Source organism: Aethalodelphis obliquidens, unplaced genomic scaffold (genome assembly GCF_003676395.1).
Source record: "Aethalodelphis obliquidens isolate GAN/ISIS:26980383/991018 unplaced genomic scaffold, ASM367639v1 scaffold7, whole genome shotgun sequence".
Taxonomy (NCBI): Eukaryota; Metazoa; Chordata; class Mammalia; order Artiodactyla; family Delphinidae; genus Aethalodelphis; species Aethalodelphis obliquidens.
In genome coordinates, this window is record NW_020837951.1 from 19179832 (window position 1) to 19202014 (window position 22183).

Below are 22183 nucleotides of genomic sequence, written 5' to 3' on the forward strand. Positions count from 1 at the left end.
GGAGAGGGTGGGGAGAAAAGGGAACCCTCTTGCACTGTTGGTGGGAATGTAAATTGATACAGCCACTATGGAGAACAGTATGGAGCTTCCTTAAAGAACTAAATATAGAACTACCATACGACCCAGAAATCCCACTACTGGGCATATACCCTGAGAAAACCATAATTCAAAAAGAGTCATGTACCACAATGTTCATTGCAGCTCTATTTACAATAGCCAGGACATGGAAGCAACCTAAGTGTCCACCGACAGATGAATGGATAAAGAAGATGTGGCACATATATGCAATGGAATATTACTCTGCCATAAAAAGAAACAAAACTGAGTTATTTGCAGTGAGGTGGATGGACCTAGAGTCTATCATACAGAGTGAAGTAAGTCAAAAAGAGAAAAACAAATACTGTATGCTAACATATATATATGGAATCTAAAAGAAAAAAAAAATGGTCTGAAGAACTTAGGGGCAGCACAGGAATAAAGACATAGAGAATGGACTTGAGGACACAGGAGGGGGAAGGGTAAGCTGGGACGAAGTGAGAGAGTGGCATGGACATACACACACTAACAAATGTAAAATCGATAGGTAGTGGGAGGCAGCCGCATAGCACAGGGAGATCAGCTCTGTGCTTTGTGACCACCTAGAGGGATGGGAGAGAGACGCAAGAGGGAGGAGATATGGCGATAAATGTATATGTACAGCTGATTCACTTTGTTATAAAGCAGAAACTAACACACCATTGTAAAGCCATTATACTCCAATAAAGATGTTTAAAAAAAAATAAGCTACAAGGATATATTGTACAACACAAGGAATATAGCCAATATTTAATAACTATAAATGGAGTATAACCTTTAAAAATTGTGAATCACTCTATTGTACACCTGTAACTTACATAATATTGTACGTCAACTATACTTCAATTTAAAAAAATCATGTTTGTTTGTTTTTATTGCCTCTCTCCATCCCCACTAGAATGTAAGCACCCTGAGAGTTGAGACCCTGCCTATTTGTTAATGGTTATAGCCTAATGCGTATAGAACACTGCCTGGAACAGGTAAGCACTCAACAAACATTGGGTGAATGAAGAACTGAATGCATTGGCCTAAAATGCATAGTCAAGCCCATCATCAAGTCCTTTCTGTTGATATGTTGTAAATTTCAGGAAAATTTCCCTCCTGAAAGTCACTGAGGTATTTTAACAAGAGATTGGAAATCCTAATTACTCAGTTCACACAATGCTTAGTGAAGCTGCTTTCAATTTATTCGAGAACCTTTTTTTCTCTTGACCTTGCTGATTTAATAACCTTACATTCTGAGAATTTAGAATAAAAAGGAAAAAAGCACCTCGATAGCACTCTTTTTAGCCCAAACAGCTGGATTTAATCCTATGTATCCACATTTTTCATGGCTGTATTTATAGCACAAGGTGATGAATTCCCTGCTCCCATAACTTGAAAGCAATAATTTCACTGTGGGCCTCAGATCATCTCCAAGACATACTACATATGCATATTGCATAGTGCAAATTCAGCAATTTGCTGAAGTACAGCTATCAACATGTGGTTGCAACATGTTAACAGCAGAGCCCTATATTTAAATGAAACATAAGATGCTTTGAAAGCAAGGCAGTCACTGGGCAAGATCCCAAACTACTTTGGTTACTGCCCACAAACACAAAATCAGCAAGTCTCATCGTGTGGGGCTCTGCCAGTCATTCCACCAGGTGAGCAGGTGTGATGCTGCTGGACCCGTGGGGCAGGGGGTGGTCTCAGCCCACGCTTCCTTTAAGAGTGTGAGCTGAAGGCAGCTCCGTCATTTAAAGGTATAGATATGCACTGTCCATAAAACACGCCCAGTAAGTGGAGGACAGTGCTGCTCAACTAAAGGGACAGCGGCTCTACCGGAGATAAAACTGGCTGTTCAGTGCTTAATGAGAGTTTCTCTCCAGAGCCATGCCTTCTGAATGGGTTTTCACAGGCTGACTTTAAAATCCCACCCTGGTTAGGATCGGATTCTACTATACAACAGATAAAGCAGAGTGGCTCTGATGAAGTGACATGGGAGAAACTCCAAGAGCCTCCCCCTCCCTGATGCAGCTTCCCCTGACTTCTTCACCTCTCTAGAGACCAAGTCCTGGGCCATCTGTCGAATGCAGGTAACGTGTGGCTGCCACTGTTGAGTCTGCCCGACAGCAATGACTAAACAGGCCTGACCTGTGGTGAGAGCTCAATAAAGGTGTGCCAACCTGCTGAGGTGGGGCTGAAGATGGATTTGGCAGGATATGTTGAGACAAAAGGAACAGGCATTTCGGTTTGGGGACCAATGGGAAAAATACAGAAACAGGGAGAAGAATTGGCTATTTAGGGAAGAAGATGAGTTTACTGGGGAGAGAGAGTGACACAGAGCAGCAATGGTGGATAAGATCAAAGTGGCAGGTGGAACTGGATGTGGCCCTCCTTGATTCCGGGCTTTGTTGGAGGAGTTATAAGAGTCAAGGCAAGATGGTGCGTCCAGGAGATTCCCTTCTTCTAGTGAGCTCTCTGCCCTGACAGCTCACTGCTGTTTTCCTTTTTAAACAGCATTTTATTTATCTCTGGCTCAAAGGGAGCAGAGAAGAATGAAAAAATGAAAAAGAAGAGTTATTTTAATGAATATTTGTTGAGTATATACTATATGCCAGATATTAGTGGAAGTACTGGAGACACCATAGTGGGCAGGACAGATAACATCTGTGGTCTCATGGAGATAATATTCTAGTGGGGGAAACTGGTAACAAAGCAGCCACTACAAGGAGAACTAAAGATGGTGATGGATGGAATCAGGAGTGATTGAGTGGGCAGAAAGGAACCAATTAGAGTTGATCAAACAAGAGACAATTCCAGGCACAGAGAATAACCAGTGCAAAGACTTTAAGTGTGATGAGCTTGAAGTGTTCAAGGAGCCAAGAGAAAGCCAGGGTAGCCCTAGAAGAATGAGGAGGGAGGCAATGCAGTGGGAGATAGGGTCAAAGAGGAAGATAGGGGCCAGGTCATGCAGGGCTCTGTATAAGGAAAAAGAGTTGGGGTTTAATCTATAGGCAGTTGGAATCCATTAACAGTAAACAAGGTAGTGACATAATCTGAGTTATATGTTCAAAGAGCAATCTGTCTGCAGTTTAGAGAATAGATGATAGAGGTGCAAGAGTAGGAGAGAAAGGGCACCAGTTAGGAGATTGTTTGGATGATCCAAGGCAAGAGAAAATGGGGCCATCGTCTATAGATGTAGATTCAAGAGAAGGAGATTCTTTTGGATCACGTTTTTCAAACAGATCCCACATGACTTAACACTGGGTTGGATGTGGGCGCTGAAAGGAAGAGAGAAGTCAAGGTTACCTTAACACCTAGTTTTCTGGGCTTTAGCATCTGGGTGGCTGTTGCTGCCATTTCCTAGAGTCAACAGATGGAGGAATGGCCTTGGCTGTGGGGAGAGCCCAGAGTTATATTCCACTGTGTAAGTTTGGGGACGCTTACTGAACAGCCAGGTGGAGGTGGCAGACAAGCAATGGGCAACATGAATCCACAGTCCCAGGGAGAAATCAACACCAGTCTATATGTCGGGGAGCCATCAGCACAGAGATAGTTGTTAAGCCACAGGGCTAAATGAGGTCACCTAGAGAGACTCATATAGATATAGATGGAGAAAGAAGCCCAAGACTGCTCTGAGACATCCCAAGATTTAGAGGTTGAGTGAAAGACAAGGCAAAAGAAACAGAAGTGTCACCCAGTCAGGTAGGGAAAAAGCCAGGAGAGTGAGAGGTCACAGAAGCCAAGGGAATAGAGCGTTTCAAGAAGGGATACTTCTGGGAGACCACACAACGTAAAACCCAAGAAATGCCCACCACTGGATCTGACAACATGAAGATGGTTGGTACACTTGAAAAGCAGTGTCTCAGTGTGGTGGTGGGAATCTGTTTCAGTTGTCTGTCACTAAGTAACAGATCACCAAGTACTTACAAAGAACTTGAAAAGAACAATTTATTATTTCTCATCATTCTGTGCGTTGACTGGCAGTTCCTCTCTTCCACGTAGTATCGGGTGGTGAGTTGGGATGATTACAGTCATCTGGAATCATCAAGCTGGAACATCCAGCATGGATGGAATTTAATGCTGGCAGTCAGCTGGGAGCTCCACTTGGGCTATGGACCAAACTGACTACATGTGGCCTCTCCACGTAGCTTAGGCTTCTCACGGCATCTCAGTTTTGAGAAGGAGTGTCGCAAGAGGGACCAGACCACGAGACACACCCAGGCAGAAACTGCAGGGATTCTGATGAGCTAGCTTCAGAAGTCACGAAGCACTGCTTCTACAATGTCCTACTAATCAAAGTAAGCCCAGAATCAAGGGGAGGGAAAATAGTCTTCACCTTCCAATAGGAGGTTAGCAAAGAAACTGTGGCCATCTTTAATCTTCCACAGGACCACAGCCTGATGGAAGTGACAGGAGAATTTGAGGCAAGGAAGGGGAGAGAGAAACCACAAATAACTCAAAATTACCTGCACTCAAGTTCACGAACTTGGCTTAAAAAGAAAAAAGAAAAAAAGGCAAGGCCTTCATTATGACCCTACTAGTAATTCTGCTAAGTTTAACTTTCCATTTTACAAACCTACCAAAACTAAGAAGTATAAAATTAGGTAGGGATAAAATATAAAACAGCAAAAGTACTAGGAGAAAATAGGGATAAAGTCATACGAAGATATAGCGGGCGACCTTCCTATAAACTCTGACAATGGGAGCCACAAAGGGAAAGACATTTTGACCAGATGAATATTTTAAATTTCTATTCATCAAAAACTAGAATTTAAGAAGTCAACCAAAAACTAGGAAATGTATTAGGAACATCACTATTTAAATAATTCTCGCAAAGCAAGAAGAAAAACAAACACCCCAATGGAAAATGGGCAAAGGATACATATATACAAAAGAAGAAAATAAAATAGCCAATAAACAGATTAATAAAACATTTCAACTTCATTGGCAATCAGAGAATGGCATGTTTTGAAAATCTCACGGGCAGTGTCTTTTATGTGAACAGCAAAATAGGCAAGGTTCGTGGGAAAAGGCACTTCCATACACTGCCAGAGAAAGCATGGAGAGAAATTTAGCACATACGTATCAAAAATCCAGCTGCGTAAGATGTACTGGTGCTCTACAAACACAGACCATTGTTCTTCGGCATCATCCGACCTTTGCCAGACCCCCTCCACCTCTCTGGGTTTCCTGACTCCAGCACTCTTCATTGCAGGAAAACGCTCTTCGTCACTCTAAAGCCAGCTTAGATGTTAATTCTTCCAGTTAATTCTTCCACTCCGCTCCGAGACAGGAGCAATCCCACCTTGCGCCTTTCTCCAGTGTGTGTTGCTGTCACACTGTAATATGATTATCCACCTTTCAGCTGGGTGATCTTCAGCAAGTCGCTTAAACGACGCTCAATTTCTATCTCTGGAAATGAAGGCGATAATACCTATGCTGCAGGGCTTTGGGAAGGATTAAGAGCCTCTCGATTTATTGGTACATACACAGTGAAAGATTTTATTTTTCTAATTCTTGCTACTTTTATACTCTGTCCAGCTTTCCCTTCCCTTTGGATAATAAGCTTCCTTAAATATGGTTCACTTCTGTTCTACTACTTCTCAGTCACCTTAAATATTAAACATGGCCTAGTTTCTATTTTTACAGCCTGGTCCACCTGGTTTTGAAGCCACCTCCTAAAAGTTCTCTTCCTGGGCCCCAGCCCAGGTTGTGCTCGTGCTTTCAGTAGCCTGGGGCAGGAGTTGCATGCGGTACGTACTCTGCTCTTCCTTCTTCCCTGGCTTTCTTCCTCTGTTGGGGTGGGAAGGAGGGAGAAAGAGGTTGATGTTTGTTCTCACCCAACTACTGGTGAGTGAGTGGCTGTTCTCTTCTCTTCTACATTGCTCATAACTCTTGTTCCCTTTTGTGAGCAAACCCACAGGGATCTTTCGAGGTGAAGGTGGGTGACCTTCTTTTTGGTTGTCTCTGCTTCTCAGTCTGATTCTGGAAGTGCTGGCTGTTTCTCTCTAGGGGCCAGTGTCCAAATGCAGGCTCTCTTGTACAGGCTGTTTGTAGTTCTTTGCGGAGGGGGGCTCTCTGGGGACTGCTCTCTACCCAGGCCCCTGGCTGGGAGGCCCAGCTGAGGCTTGACATCTTCCTCTTCCTTCAACCCTCCCACCCCCGGGTAAGTCCATCCTACAGCCCCTGTGGGCAGAGGTTTAAGCCCCAGGCACCTTTCTGAGGTTCACTCCACCCAAGAGAGAATCCCCTATCGTTACAGTGAGAACGCAGCTCACCCACCCTTCCTCTCTCCGACCCACCAACTCTCACCTACCCCTTTCTCTACAACCAACAGCATCAGCCTTAGAGTTCTAGGTTCTACACAGGTCCAGGTGTTCACAGAGATTTCAGAAGTGAAATAAACTGCCCTCCCAACTTTGAGAGGAGGGTGAGGGAAAAGATGTTGGGCTTTCCCAGTATCTTCCCATTCCCAAGTCAAATGGCCTGCCATGACAAGGGGGAGAGGAAGGAGAGCTGAGAGCACACAGAATCAAGATTCCCCTCCCAGTACCTCTCTGGACTCTATGCCCCATCCCTTCACTTCTCACTGATGAAGGCCATCAGACTTGCTCTGCTCTGGCACCTGGAAGCACACGGGAAGTCCTTCACCAAGAGCTAAACTTTCTTGAAACGAGGTTTGGAGGAATCTAGCAACTCAACAGGGTGCTATCTCTACTGCAAACCCAATGTTACCTGGCAACTTCCAGTGACATGAAAATATGCTGTTTCAGACCAATCTGCTTCATTCAGAAAGAGAAAACAAGTACCGAGCGCATTGTTAGCGTATGATCATTAACACCAGCAGTTATTGTCCTTGTCTTGACTGGGGACTCTTTCAGAAAAGAGACTATAGGTTGTTAAATTCATTTCAGTTCGCTCTACCAATTATCAGTTCAAGACCTTATGTGCCCTAGACACATGGCTAGCCATGACCTCAAGGGGCTTATGCCCTAGTGTGGGAGATAACAAGGAACCAGATGATTCGGGAAAGAGTGAAGGGAGCATCACAGGCAAGTTTCCCAGCAGAACGGACCATGAGCTAGTCCTCCCAGCCTGAATAAGAGTTAGCCTGGCAAAGAGAGTTTTAAGTAGAGGAGAGAGCCCAGCCAAAGGCCTAGAGGTACAAGGCAGGCTGATGTGTTTGGGAAACTGACAGGGATTCAATCTGACTGAGAGAAGAGCACTGGGGTGAGAGGCAGAGATTGAGGGCACAAAGAAAGATGAGGCTGAAGAGGTAGATGGAACCACGGATGAGAAGTACTGTGGGCCATGTCAATGACTGTGGAGTCTCTCTAGGAGTCCTAGGAAGCCATGAATGGGCTTGAAACAGGGGTAGAACTTGATATGATTTCCAGCTTGGGAAGATTATCCTGGCTGCACTCAGGAGAAAGAATTGGTTAAGAACAAGAGTAGAGTCAGGAAGATCTATTTGGAGGCTAGTGGCCTGGACTAAAGTATCATCAGAGAGACCAAGAAAAGCATGAAGACCAGAGACATGCAGAAGGCGCATTCAGCAGCCTTTGACAATTGATAGAATGTAGTGATTGGAGGAGAAGAATATGCAAGTATGATGCCCAGGTTCTGGCTGGAGCAACTGAAGCATAGTAGTGCTACTTTCAAAGCTAGATGGTGCCAGGGGTAAAACATGTTTGGCTCAGGAAATAGCAAGGTGGTGTATTTAATATCCTACATTATTTATATACCACTCACGACAACCCTGTAAGATAGATAACACTCTTCCCATCTCATAAATGGAGACACTAACAGTCCGTGAGGCGAAAAGTCATAAAGTCAGGAGGACGTGGAGCTGGGACAGAACTCCTCTTGACTGTAGGAGCCCCCAGGAACAAGGGATCCCCAACAGGCCAAACTGCCAAGATCACCTTGGGGCTGGTCGTCATTAACATCACCCTGGAAGCTCGCACTTCCCCTTTAGGGGAGCAAAGGAAGAAAATCTAAGAGACATCACCCGGAGTCATTTCTGTCCAGCTCAAATTCCCCACCAGACTGGGTTGGGGCCTGGACTTTCTTTATCTCCACCACACAATTTGCCAACCCTTCACCCACAGTTAAAACAGTCCCTGTACATAGGGAGGAAACATCAGGCAAAAGGTAGCATTTCCTCTTATGGGGGAATTGTCCCCACCTACTCCCTAGCCTCGCCTTGCACACCCATGGTTCCTTGGTCACTGTGGTCTTGGTGTCACAGCAATGTTCATCCCCCTTGCTTCTTCAGGAAAGCATGCCAAAAAGAAGTAACATGCCACCACAATTATTAAACCACTTCTCTCTGCTCAGTGCTGGGCTTAGATCAACTAATGCTCTCTGATGTCTGTAACTCCTGGAGTTCTGGAGTTTGCAGGCCTCAACCTTCTCCCTTTCTCAGCAAATGCAATGAACTACCAGATCTGTATCAAACACCTACCATATGCCAGTCATCGTGCCTGGCACAATGGAAAGCTCAAGGATAAAGAAGACTCATTATCGGCCAGGGCAGTTTTGTCTACAGAACCCAAGTTAAAGTCATAAATTCAAAAGATGGGGAAACCAAACATTTTTGAGCACCCACTATACTCCAGATACTATATTAGTGCTTTCCATGTGGCATCTCATTCAATTCTCACAACAAGCCATGAAATAGAAATTATTTTCCATATTTTATATACAGTGGGAGAAGAAACTCAGTGTAGCAAAGACTGACAAACCTTGAGGAAACTCATTTCTCTTTTACCTGTTCATACATGTAGACTACATTTCCCAAAATCCCTTGCAGGTATGGCTATGGGTATGAGTCCTGACCAAGAGGAACTCTGGTCCACAGAAACTCTGTGTGATCCTTCATTTTCCCTCATCTCTCTGTCACAGCCAGAAGAATCCTGGAAGCCACATGTTGAAGATGACAGAGACACCTTGGGTCTGATTCCTGGAATCTCTGCATGGTTAGTGAGAAAATTCTATTGTCATAAGCCACCAATGTTCAGGGGTTTATCCATTACTATAGCTAACATTTGTTAATGAACACAAAAGATTTCAAAGACACCAAATTACCTGCACAAAGTCAACCAACTTGTTAGTGGCAGAAAACAGATTTATTTAAATTTAGGTTTACCGAAGCCACATATTTTACCTATGGTTTGGGAGGTCTGGAGAGGTTTCCTGAAAGAGGTATAACTTCATCATGGCCATAGCAAATACGGATGATTTAAAAAGACAGAAAGGAGGGTGGCAAAGGGTCAGAGAAAGGAGGCTATAAAGTATTCTTAAGGAATACGAATGGAGTAAAGGTTCTACAATGGAAAATTACAGGAGGGAAAATTGGAAATGTAGACTGAGCTGTAACCATCAGAATGAATTAGGCTACATTGCATTAACAAACAGAATCAAAATCTCAATGGCTTAACACAACCAGAGTTTATTTCTGGTTCACACGACATGTTCAGTGTGGATCTGCAGGCGTCTGACATGCATCACTTCTGGTCATATTTCTTTGGTCAAAGAAAGTAATATCACCACATTTAAACTCAAAGTTAGAGGAAATATAATTCTACCATACACCCAGAAAGCAAAGATCTGGAAATATTTGATAAATAGCACTAATGGCTACTAAAAAATAAGAAGGTCCTAGATATCAAAGTAGAGAAATATATGTTCCCTTAGGAAATATTTTTATTAGAGGATTAACCATGTAAGTTTTATCAGAAGCAGGAATTCTTATTTTTGCCAGATATGGAGCAGAATTATAGACAGAAAGACTGGATAGAGCTTATAGAAAGGTAGTTTGGATATGGATATGTACTGGGAATTTTAGGAATGTGTATATATCTTTTTCCCTTCAAATTTCTTTGTTTTACAAGAATTGCACCCAGGGATGCAAGGTTTCTTCAATGTATGCAAATCAATCAATGTGATACACCATATTAACAAATTGAAGAATAAAAACCACATGATGATCTCAATAGATGCAGAAAAGGCTTTTGACAAAATTCAACACCAATTTATGATTAAAAACTCTCCAGAAAGTGGGCATAGAGGGAACCTACCTCAACAAAATAAAGGCTATATATGACAAACCCACAGCAAACATCATTCTCAATGGTGAAAAACTGAAAGCATTTCCTCTAAGATCAGGAACAAGACAAGGGTGTCCACCTTTGCCACTATTATTCAACATAGTCTTGGAAGTCCTAGCCATGGCAATCAGAGAAGAAAAAGAAATAAAAGGAATCCACATTGGAAAAGAAGAAGTAAAACTGTCACTGTTTGCAGATGACATGATACTATACATAGGAAATCCTAAAGATGCCACCAGAAAACTACTAGAACTAATCAATAGATTTAGTAAAGTTGCAGGATACAAAACTAACACACAGAAATCTTTTGCATTCCTATACACAAATAATGAAAGATCAGAAAACGAAATTAAGGAAAAAATCACATTTACCATTGCAACAAAAAGAATAAAATACCTAGAAAAAACCTACCTAAGGTGGCAAAAGACCCGTACACAGAAAACTATAAAACACTGATGAAAGAAATCAAAGATGACACAAACAGATGGAGAGATATACCACGTTCTTGGATTCGAAGAATCAATATTATGAAAATGACTATACTACCCAAAGCAATCTACAGGTTCAGTGCAATCCCTATCAAATTACCAATGGCATTTATCACAGAACTAGAACAGAAAATTTTACAATTTGTATAGAAACACAAAAGACCCCGAATAGCCAAAGCCATCTTGAAAAATAAAAGCAGAGCTGGAAGAATCAGGCTCCCTGACTTCAGACTATACTACAAAGCTACAGTAATCAAGACAGTATGGTACTGGCACAAAAACAGAAATATAGACCAATGGAACAGGATAGAAAGCCCAGAGATAAACCCACACACCTATGGTCACCTAATCTATGACAAAGGAGGCAAGAATATACAATGGAGAAAAGACAGCCTCTTCAATAAGTGGTGCTGGGAAAACTGGACAGCAACAATGTAAAAGAATGAAATTAGAATTCCCTAACACCATACACAAAAATAAACTCAAAGTGGATTAAAGACCTGAATGTAAGGCCAGATACTATAAAATTCTTAGAGGAAAACATAGGCAGAACACTCTCTTGACATAAATCGCAGCAAGATCTTCTTTGACCCACCTCCCAGAGAAATGAAAATAAAAACAAAAGTAAAAAAATGGGACCTAATGAAACTTCAAAGCTTTTGCACAGCAAAGGAAACCATAAATAAGATGAAAAGACAACCCTCAGAATGGGAGGAAATATTTGCAAATGAAGCAACTGGCCAAGGATTAATATCCAAAATTTACAAGCAGCTCATGCAGCTCAATATCAAAAAACAAACAACCCAATCCAAAAATGGGCAGAAGACCTAAATAGACATTTCTCCAAAGAAGACATACAGATGGCCAACAAACACATGAAAAGATGCTCAACATCACTAATCATTAGAGAAATGCAAATCAAAACTACAATGAGGTATCACCTCACACCGGTCAGAATGACCATCACCAAAAATATCTACAAACAAATGCTGGAGAGGATGTGGAGCAAAGGCAACCCTCTTGCACTGTTGGTGGGAAAGAAAACTGATATAGCCACTATTGAGAACAGTATGGACGTTCCTTAAAAAACTAAAAATAGAACAACCATATCACCCAGCATTCCCACTACTGGGCATATACCCAGAGAAAACCATAATTCAAAAAGACACGTGCACCTCAATGTTCACTGCAGCACTATTTACAATAGCCAGGACATGGAAGCAACCTAAATGTCCATCAACAGAGGAATGGATAAAGAAAATGTGGTATATATATACAATGGAACACTACTCAGCCATAAAAAGGAACGAAATTGGGTCACTTGTAGAGATGTGGATGGACTTAGAGACAGAGTGAAGTAGGTCAGAAAGAGAAAAGTAGATATCATATATTAACACATATATGTGGAATCTAGAAAAATGGTATAGATGATCTTATTTGCAAAGTAGAAATAGAGACACAGCCATAGAGAACAAATGTATGGATACGAAGGGGGAAACAGGGGGTGGGTGGGATGAATTGGGAGATTGTGACTGACATATATACACTATTGATGCTATGTATAAAATAGATAAATAATGAGAACCCACTGTATAGCACAGGGAACGCTACTCAATGCTCTGTGGTGACCTAAATGGGAAGGAAATCCAAAAAATAGGGGATATATGTATATGTATAGCTGATTCACTTTGCTGTACAGCAGAAACTAACACAACATTGTAAAGCAACTATACTCCAATAAAAATTAATTTTACAAAAGCTATAAAAAAAGAATTGCATGATATTTAAGTCTTTGGTTCTGGACTCAGACAAATCCAGCCTCTGCCCCCTACCAAGTAGGTCATACTGAAGAAGTTACCTGGCCTATCTTAGGCTTTCTCACCTGTAAGATGAGAATGACAGTAACTGCTATCTTATAAACTTGTTTGAGATTAAATATGATTTAATACATGTAAAATCCCTTAGTAAATTCTTTTAAAAAATATTAGCCACTGCTAAACACTCAAGAATTCACAAAGGTATACACATTCTTCGTAGCACTGTTTGTAATAGTAGAAAATTTGAAAGTCTCTTTTGTTCCATCAATGTAAAGATTATCACGTGTGTGCAGAGAGACAGAGAAGAAAAAAGAATATGAAATTGTTATTTTTTAATAAGACAGAATCATATATATTGATCTGGAAAGATATACATAATATATTGTGGAAGTGGGAAAAGCAAGTTGCAGAACACAATGCATAGCTTGGTTTCAAGTGTGTGTGTATATATACAAGTCACGATAAGTATATTAAGTCGTGGTAAGTCCTATAAAATATTTTAAAGATTATGTCATAGAGAGTGATTGGTTGGGGATGGGATGCTATTTTAAATTGGGTGATCAGAAAGAACCTCGCAGAGCAGAGCTGTGAATGACAAAAAATTATGTATAAAAAAGAAATCACAACCCAGCACCCAGATATTGGTATGTAATACTATTCTCCAATAAAAAAACAAAAAACAGGGCTCCTTGGAGAAATGGCTGATTCTCCAATGGCAGAAAATAGAGAGGATGAGCCTACAGCACCTTGTAGTGCCAGAAAGTAAGAAAATGCTCAAGAAACAAAAGAATGGAGGCATGCCCCAGGGACACAGGAGCTGACTAAAAGAGCTCCTAAGGACCAAAGGTGGAACAATTTAGCAATGAAATAAGTAAGGTAGTATTGGATTCACCCCAAAGTATAAACTAATATTTATGAGTCCATACTGATAGAAATAAATGAGTAAATAAACAAATGCAGGAGGACAGACAAATCTCCGATGATAAGAAATTCCAAGTAATTTATGTAGATATTCTGCCCTCAAGGAAGTGAAGCATAACTCCATAACTCTTTGAGTTTGGGCTGAGCAAAGCGACTTCCTTCCTGAGAGCAGAGTATGGAAAAGCGGGGGGTGGGGGGGAACGGTTAACTTTATAGGAGAGAAATCTGACAAGTATTATCTCAGCCAAGAGATCAAGCTTAGCATCATCAGTGATAAGTCACGTCGATAGCAGGTATCCTTGACATGATATGATGAGAAGGGCACTTCACCTCTGTGGTCTTCCTCGCAAAACCTATAACCCCAGTCTAATTATAGAAAAACATCAGACAAACCCCAGTTGAAGGACAAACTATTAAAAAAAACCTGCCCTCAAAATTATTTAGATCATCAAAACCAAGGAAAGTCAGAAACTGTCACAGTCCTGAGGAGTCTTAAAAAAACAAAACCAAAAAAACCCCCCAAAAACCACTAAATGTAACATGGTATCCTGAATGGGATCCTTGAACAACAAGGAAAAGTCCTCGGGGGAAAACTGAGGAATTTAAATACATTACAGACTTTACTTAATATTGTTTCAATACTGCTTCATCAGTTGCGACAAATGTACCATACTAATGTAAGACATTACCAGGGAAACTGTACTATCTTTGCAACTTTTCTATAAATCTTAAATGACTCTAAAATAAATACTTTATTTTTTATTGAATTGATGCCTATGAACAGAAGAAAACTGTGGTATATTCACGCAATGGAATACTATTCAACAATTAAAAGGAAAAGATTAGTAATAGATGTTATAACACAGTTGTATCTTAAGGATATTGTACTAAGTAAAAGAAGCCAAACACAAAAAAAGTACATGCTGTATGATTCCATTTACAGGGCATTCTAGTATAGGCAAAAATAACCTTTGGCAACAGATGTGAAAACAGTGGTTATTTGGGGATTACCAATAAGGCGAGAATTGACTAGGAAGAAACATGAGGAAATTTTCTGGGTTGATGGAAATGTTTGGTGTCTTGATGCGCGTTCATCAAAATTGCTTGAATGGTATACTTAAGATCTGAATTTAAAATATATATTAAATATGGGACTTCCCTGGTGGCACAGTGGTTGAGAATCCGCCTCCTAATGCAGGGGACACGGATTTGATCCCTGGTCCAGGAAGATCCCACGTGCCACGCAGCAACTAAGCCTGTGTGCCACAACTACTGAGCCTGCGTGCCACAACTACTGAGCCTGCACTCTAGAGCCCGCGAGCCACAACTACTGAGCCCGCATGTTGCAATTACTGAAGCCTGTGTGCCTAGAGCCCGTGCTCTGCAACAAGAGAAGCCACCACAATGAGAAGCCCACGCACCACAACAAAGAGTAGCCCCCGCTCGCCGCAACTAGAGAAAGCCCACACCAAGCAACAAAGACCCAACGCAGCCTAAATAAATAAATAAATATAAATAAAATTAAATTATAAATGTAAAATACATATTAAATATACGTATTATAAATACATCTAAAATATATAAAAATGATTTAAAATGTTAAGTATATAAAATCAATTTTAAATATACATTAAGTTGTGAAAGGAAATAAGAAAGAAAGTGAGGGAGGGAGAGAGGAAAAAGATGTTTTAGAAGCCTAGGACATTTGCATTACAAGAAAAATTAAAATCATGTTTAATTAATTCACTTAGAGAAAAGCACTTGTTTTTAACCTTCCAGACACAAACACAACAAAAATGGGATCATACTGCTCATATTAGTTTGTAGTCATTTTCTAAATTAACAATATAGTTTGTAATGTGTCCTTCAATAACACGGCACCTACTGGAATACAACGACATTGTACAGCACAATTATATTGTATAACCTTGTAGAGACACGTGGCAAAACCTGCTAGCTCTCTCACTAGGGATTTTTCCAAGGGGCACTTAGGCAGGAATAGTCTTAAAGAAACTGGTGACTAGATCATCTCTGTCCATTTGGATACTTTCCTAAAACTGACCCGCCTGAGAATACATCTTTGGTCAAGGTAAGGCTTTGGGCTTATCTTCTGGGTTCCCACTTTCCCTTTCAAAGTCACTTTTTTCTCTCTGTACAATAGAAAGACACAATTTTCATCCAACCTGAACATGATGATGAAGATGGTGGTGATGATGATGATACAGGTTGTCAAAAGGGATAATTCAAAATGTAGGTGTCAACTTTGAAAAAGCAAGCTAAGAACTGGATAACAAATTCCTTCACAAGTCAGATGGTTTCCAATTCTTGTTTTCAACAAAACTGATGGAGTGAGTTGTCAACTGAGAGATGATTAAAAATAATATTTGATGGTAGACTACTGTGTGATTTTTCACATTCCCTCAAAAAGAGTTCAAGGAATTGAGAGACATTGCTATAAAATAATTCCTTCCATTTCCATTTATTTATTTATGGAACAAGGTTTTTCGGTGCTTGAATCTAGGAAAATAAAATCAGAAATATAATTGATGGTTATGCCTATACTTCCTATCACTAGTAACCATACACAGACACATAAATCAGTTTTTTAAAAGCCTCATCCCTCTCTTTAAGAGATAACTTTTTGTTTCACATTTGCCAAAATATATGCTATGCTTACATTATTTTAATCAATTGTATAGTATCAATAATTATAATGATAATCTGAAGAAAAAATTTAATACTTTAGAGTCCCGTAGCCACTTTAAATTAAAATTTCCACTTCTATAAATATTATTGTGGCTGAGAGGTATGATAAAGTGATCAATAAAAAAAAATTGTTCAAGCAGGAAATATATATTAGAAAAAAATCTGTAGAGGAAGCAGAATGAGAAAAGGAATGATAGAAAATTTCCAGCTGTTTAAAACCATGTTTATTTATTTTTTAGATGGAGGATGGTGGTTATTGTATGGCAAAGGTATTTATATTCCATTGGATGTATCTTAAAAGGTGACACGTTATAAAGCAGAAACTAACACAACATTGTAAAGCAATTATACTCCAATAAAGATGTTTAAAAAACAAAGGTGACACAAGAGTTTTATTTTTTATGTCAACATTTACAATAGGCCAGAAATTTTATCCTTCATATTCATATATGCCTGTGATAAAAAATAAAAAGTTTCAGAGACAATCTAAAAGTGTACAAGGTAGTCTATAATTTTTCAAAATTCCTTTAAAGGATATGTGAGCAAAAATGTTTGAAGACCTTAGGCCTACCCAATACACATTCATTCTTTCTTCCTTTTGTTCCTTATACCAGAACTGCTGGCAATGTGCCCAGCTAAAAATCGAAGTCTCTTTGCAGATAAATACAGACAGGTGACTAAATGCCGGCTAATGACATGCTCACTTTTGCCATTTCTGCCTTCCACATGAGGTGTGAATACAATGGCAGGAGCTCCAGCAACCACTTTTGGCCATGCACTAAGAACAGCAGTACTGAAAGACAGAAGGAAATTGGGTTCTAGATGACTTTGTCACTCCTCCCTACCAACCACAAACTCCCTACCTCCAGGTTTCTTTTAGGAGAGAAAAATAAATCCATACATCTCTAAGTCACTATTATTTGGGGGTTTCTGTTATACAAAGCCAAATATAATCCTGCCTGGTAGAGTGGCTATAGCATGTTTCATATAATCAATCAATCATCAAACATTCAGGTGTTTTCAGATTACGCTATTTATTATAAACCATACTGTGATCCTTATAAGATGTACCTTTGGATACATGCATAGTCATTTTTCTAGGAGACAGTCTAAAAAGTAAATTCTGGGTCAAGAATGTCTTGATACATAGTCAATTTTTTTTCTTTACAAAGGTTAATTTACACTCACATCAATAGTATGCGAGGGACTTCACTAGTGGCGCAGTGGTTAGGAACCCGCCTGCCAATGCAAGGGACGAGGGTTCGAATCCTGGTCCGGGAAGATCCCACATGCCACGGAGCAGCTAAGCCTGTGAGCCACTACTGAGTCTGTGTGACACAACTACTGAGGCCCAAGCACCTAGAGCCCGTGCTCCGCAACAGGAGAAGCCACCACAATGAGAAGCCCGCGCACCGCAAAGAAGGGGAGCCCCCGCTCGCCGCAACTAGAGAAAGCCCACACACAGCAATGAAGACCCAGTGCAGCCAAAAATAAATACATAAATTTATTTTAAAAAATAGTATATGAGACTACAAGAACTCCACATACCTTCATCATCATTGGGTAGTCTTTTCTCTTAAATACTGCAATTTGATAGAAAGGAAAAAGGTTTATTTGTACTGTTTGTTAACTAATAAAGTTAAGCTCTTTTCCTGTGACATTTCCTAATGGCATTGTTTTTTATTATTATTTTTAAAAATTAAGAAAAAGAGCTAAAAGTATTTTTGCTCCAGATTAAGATAAGGTTGGAGAACTAGAGGCAAGGCTACCTCTGGGGTATCTGTAGAAATAAAGCTCCATGGCAACAAGGAAGTTGTCTGTCTTATACCGTGTTCTGTGTCTGGCACATAGTAGGCACTCATTAAGTAATTGCTGGATGTATGAAAGCCACAATCTTACTATGTGACTTCCAACAGTTAATTCCCTGCTCTGGGCCTCATTTTCCTGATTAATAAACTAACAGGATTGAATGAGTCTCTGTCATGGTCTTTTCCAAGTCAAACAACTTTTTATTCGAAGAGAGTCAGATCCAAGCAATGCCTATAGAGTATCAAGTGGGAAATACTCCCTTCCTTTGGGGCTATTTCTATTCGTTCTATTCGTCAGAAAGACCAGAGGCACAAGGGGATAAAATAAATAGAAAAGGACAATTTAACATTCTTTTTTGTTCTTCTTCTTCCACATTACTAGAAAACAAAAGCATTACAAAGGCAGTGGGAAACACCAGGAATATCTCTCTTCTCCTAAAATCATCCTCTCAGGACTGGGAGTAGACCCTAACTCTAGTCTAATGTCTATATCCTCTCATTCTGTTTGAGCCCAGACTTTGAAGTCAGAGAGGCCTGGGTTTGACTGAGCAAGTATGGGTAAATGAGAGATAATGATATCAGTACTGCAGGTATCAATTGAGATTAGGTATATACCCTGTACATAGAAGGGGCTCAATCAGTGGTAATTCCCGTGGTGGTACCCAGTCCCAAGTACCAAGTAGCCAAGCAGTGGTGGCAGTGGTTTTTTCCTAGAAAAGCCCTCACGGTGTACTTGGTCATGGTTTTGGCTACATTCATTTTGGATTCTTGCTCTCTGGCCCTCTTGGAGAGTCTGAGAGTTTCCTAAAACCCTTTCAAAAATTCCTTTGCTACTTAAATGAGCCAGAGTGGATTCTTCTGTCTGCAGCGCAGAACCAGGACTGTAGTAGCTTCTGTCAGCCACCACGTTTTATAAATCATTTAGTCTAAATCCCAAAAGAAGAGTTTTATTGGAAAGAAGCTTTAGTCTACCCATGCAGCTCAGCAACTATCCTTGACTTTATCGAATATGGATTCAAATTCTGCCCTAGTCAACTTGTGTGTAAACTGTCTTCTCAGCTCAACAGAAGCCCCTTAGAAACAGAGGCAGCCTCTTGAAGCCCAGTGGAAAATGACCAGAGGAATGACTGGGGATGAGGAGATAAGGTCCTGAGTCCAGCACTGGAAACCCATGTAGCCCAAGGCACATCCTTTCCATACTGTGGGCCTTGGTTCCCCAGTCCGTGAAATGGGAAGACGGCATCTAGCCCAGGAAACTGATAAGAGGTCAAAAGGACAAATAGATATGAAGACCCCTTGTCAACTGAAGACCTAAGGGACACTTTAAATAGTGTCTTTTTCCATCTACCTCCCATGAAAGGCAGGGACTGGGTCAGACTTTCCTCTTTCTGGACCCTTAGCTTGGTGATCAGGTCTCTCAGACCAGGGGCAGGGCCAAAACATGAGTCACATCGCCCCCTGGTGGATTTAAAGGGAAAGGGTATGGCTTTCAAATGGGTGACAAAGCTACAAAAACAGAACTCACAGAATCCTAGAATTCCAGAAGTGAAAGGGCTCTCCGAGACCATTTAATCTAACATCCTCATTTAAATATGGGACACTAATAAAGGGCCAAGAGGAAAAGTGACTTTCCTGAGGTCATACCAAGAACAAAGGTCAGAGCCAGGGCCAGATCCCAGACCCTAATGACCATCCAGAGCAGAGGTCATCCTCTCTGACATGAAACACAGAAACCCTCAGTGGTCAGTGTCCACATGACCTTGAACCCTCGGCACAGCTCAGTTATACTGTCAGCAAGTAGTGCTTTAGCTGAACTCTGACCAAGATTGGGTAATTTCCCCACCCAGTTATGCTGTCAAAAAGTTTTACTTCTTTTTAAAACCTACCGTGTCAATGTTTTGATTTCAATACAAACAAACCAAGCTCTAACTATGGCAACTTCTTAGAAACTTAGAAAATATTCTCAAGCATGACTGGATAATTCTAAGAGAAAAGAACAGCAGAATGTTTGACTTCTCCATGAACGAGAGAAACCCTTTTTTTCAGACACCAATCTCTCCCACAGGTGATTGTCTATGAAGATAGAAGAGTCCAGAGGAATTGAATGCAAATCACCTTCACATCAATGCAACTGCCAACCTGAGTTTGACTTATGTAAGACGCCACATTCTAATGGTGCCCAATTAGTCATCATAATAAATGCTAAAAGAAGTGGGTCGTGTTGGGTCTTTGCAATGGAGTGAAAATTTCCCATTCAAGACAATTCTTAGAAGTCTTATTTTTAGCCTCTAAATCCCTTTGGAATCTGAACCGGCCACAGGGAAGACTTCATTCAAGGTAGGGCTCAAATAAGCCACCTGAGTTCTGTCCCCAGAGACAGCAGGTGGGACTTTGAGTGAGTTACCCTCCCCCCAGCTCTCTCATGGGTAGCAGGGGGCCATCCAGTAGGTCCTGCCAGCCTTGCAGGGTTACTGAGAGGATCTAGTGGACTTCATCCCAGATCACACATTTTAATCCCCCACTCAGGAAGAGCCTGAGTATTCGTACCATGTCTAGACAGGATCCTGAAGCTTAGCCTGATTCAATCCTCTATTTATTATTTTTACTCAACAATATCTGGTATTGAGTGATTACAGTAACACTATTCTAAGACGTTCTCATGGCTTAACCCAACTTCCATGAAAACTCTGTACAGAAGGCACTATTAATTATCCCCATTTTCGAGATAGAAAAATTGAGGCTCACAGAGGTTAAGTAACTCATCCAAGATCAAACAGCTAATAAGTGAAAGAGTCAGAATTTGAAGCCAACTCCACCTGACTTCGTAGTCCATTCTCTTAAATCCAACCCCACTCGGAAGATTATCTTTACCATCCATTAGCTAAATCCTAGTAGGGAGTGGGACTTCAATCCAGAACTGAAGGTCAAAATCACAAAAGGTTCTGTTTCAGTTTGAGCCCAGTGTCCTCCCAAAGGCACCTCTAAACTGAATTTTCATGCTTATTCTAAGCATTTTTGTCCTCACTCAGCTTCCTTCTAGCAACATAAGTATATATCTGTAGTAACAGCCAGATAGGAAGTGACACCACGTTGGGAGCCCATTAGGTGTTTCCTCCTTCTGAAGGCAATATGAAATTTTTAAGAAGAATAAAGGCTTTGGAGTCAGACAGGCCCAGATTTCAGACCCAGCTCTGCCATCTCTGCTACCTGCTTGTCCTTGGGGATTTACAGCGGCCCCCCTTATCCATGGCGGATACGTTCCAAGACCCCAGTGGATGCCTGAAACCACTGATAGTACTGAACCTTTTTTCTGTTCATGTCTTCCACCCACAAATTTAATGCCTTTTCCATCTTGACTAAGTACTTATCACACACTGTGGCCGTAACTTCTGTAGTCTGAGGTGCTACAGCAAAACTAGCACAAATTTCTTTTTCCTTCCTCACAATTTCACAGGTAAGATTCTGTCTTACCGTAGATCTTAGCAATTTCAGCATCTGATTTTTTTTTTCTCTGTTAAGTCAGGAACTTTCTCCTTTTCACCTATCGGAGCACTTTATGGTTTCTCTTTGGCAGATCCAAACTGCCAGCATTACGCCTCTTGTGCTTTGAGCCATTATTAAGTAAAATAAGGGTTCCTTGAACACAAGCACTGTGATACCATGACAGTCAATCTCATAACCAAGAGGTGCTACTAACTGATTAACAGACGGGAATGAGAATGGCTGGACAAAGCGATGATTCACATCCTGGGCAGATTCACATCCTGGGCAGGTCAAGGCAGACAGCTCGAGTTTTTATCACACTGAAGTCTAAAACTTATGAATTGTTTATTTCTGGAATTTTCCATTTAACATTTTTGGATCATGGTTGACCATGGGTAACTGGAACCGTTGAAAGCAAAACCACAGATAAAGTGGGGATTACTGTATTCCCTCTGGGAATCTTGGAAAATGTGGATAATAATATCAACATTATACTGTTGTTATGAGAATTAGTTCAAACCCATCCATGAATACCTAGCAGTGTCTGGCAGGCACACAGTAAGCATACAAAACATAGTGGCAATTAGCAGACAATCAGCCTGCATTCAGAGACTTATTTTCTTCCTATGCCAACCCCAGTAGCAAGAGGTGATGGTGGGCATCTGGGTAGGAGGATGCACACCTGTGACCTGCAGCATCACGCAGTGAGATGTGCATTGGCTTTAGATTGATTCCCAGTTCTGCGATGTTAAGCAGATTGCTTAATTTTGCTGAGACTCAGT

At 40.8% G+C, this 22183-nt stretch overlaps 1 long non-coding RNA gene across 3 annotated transcripts; it reads left to right on the top strand.

Moving 5' to 3' along the window:
* The first annotated feature begins 1724 nt into the window (after positions 1-1724).
* On the top strand, positions 1725-20118 carry LOC113619776 (uncharacterized). 3 transcript variants are annotated; one of them, XR_003432529.1, is made up of 3 exons: positions 1725-2156; positions 8974-9047; positions 9963-10010. It is a non-coding gene; the product is annotated as an uncharacterized LOC113619776 (long non-coding RNA). The 3 variants fall into 3 exon arrangements; XR_003432527.1 differs by lacking the exon at positions 9963-10010 and adding an exon at positions 19984-20118 and having other exon boundaries at positions 1728-2156; XR_003432528.1 differs by lacking the exon at positions 9963-10010 and adding an exon at positions 16350-17418 and having other exon boundaries at positions 1728-2156.
* Positions 20119-22183: the final 2065 nt, after the last annotated feature.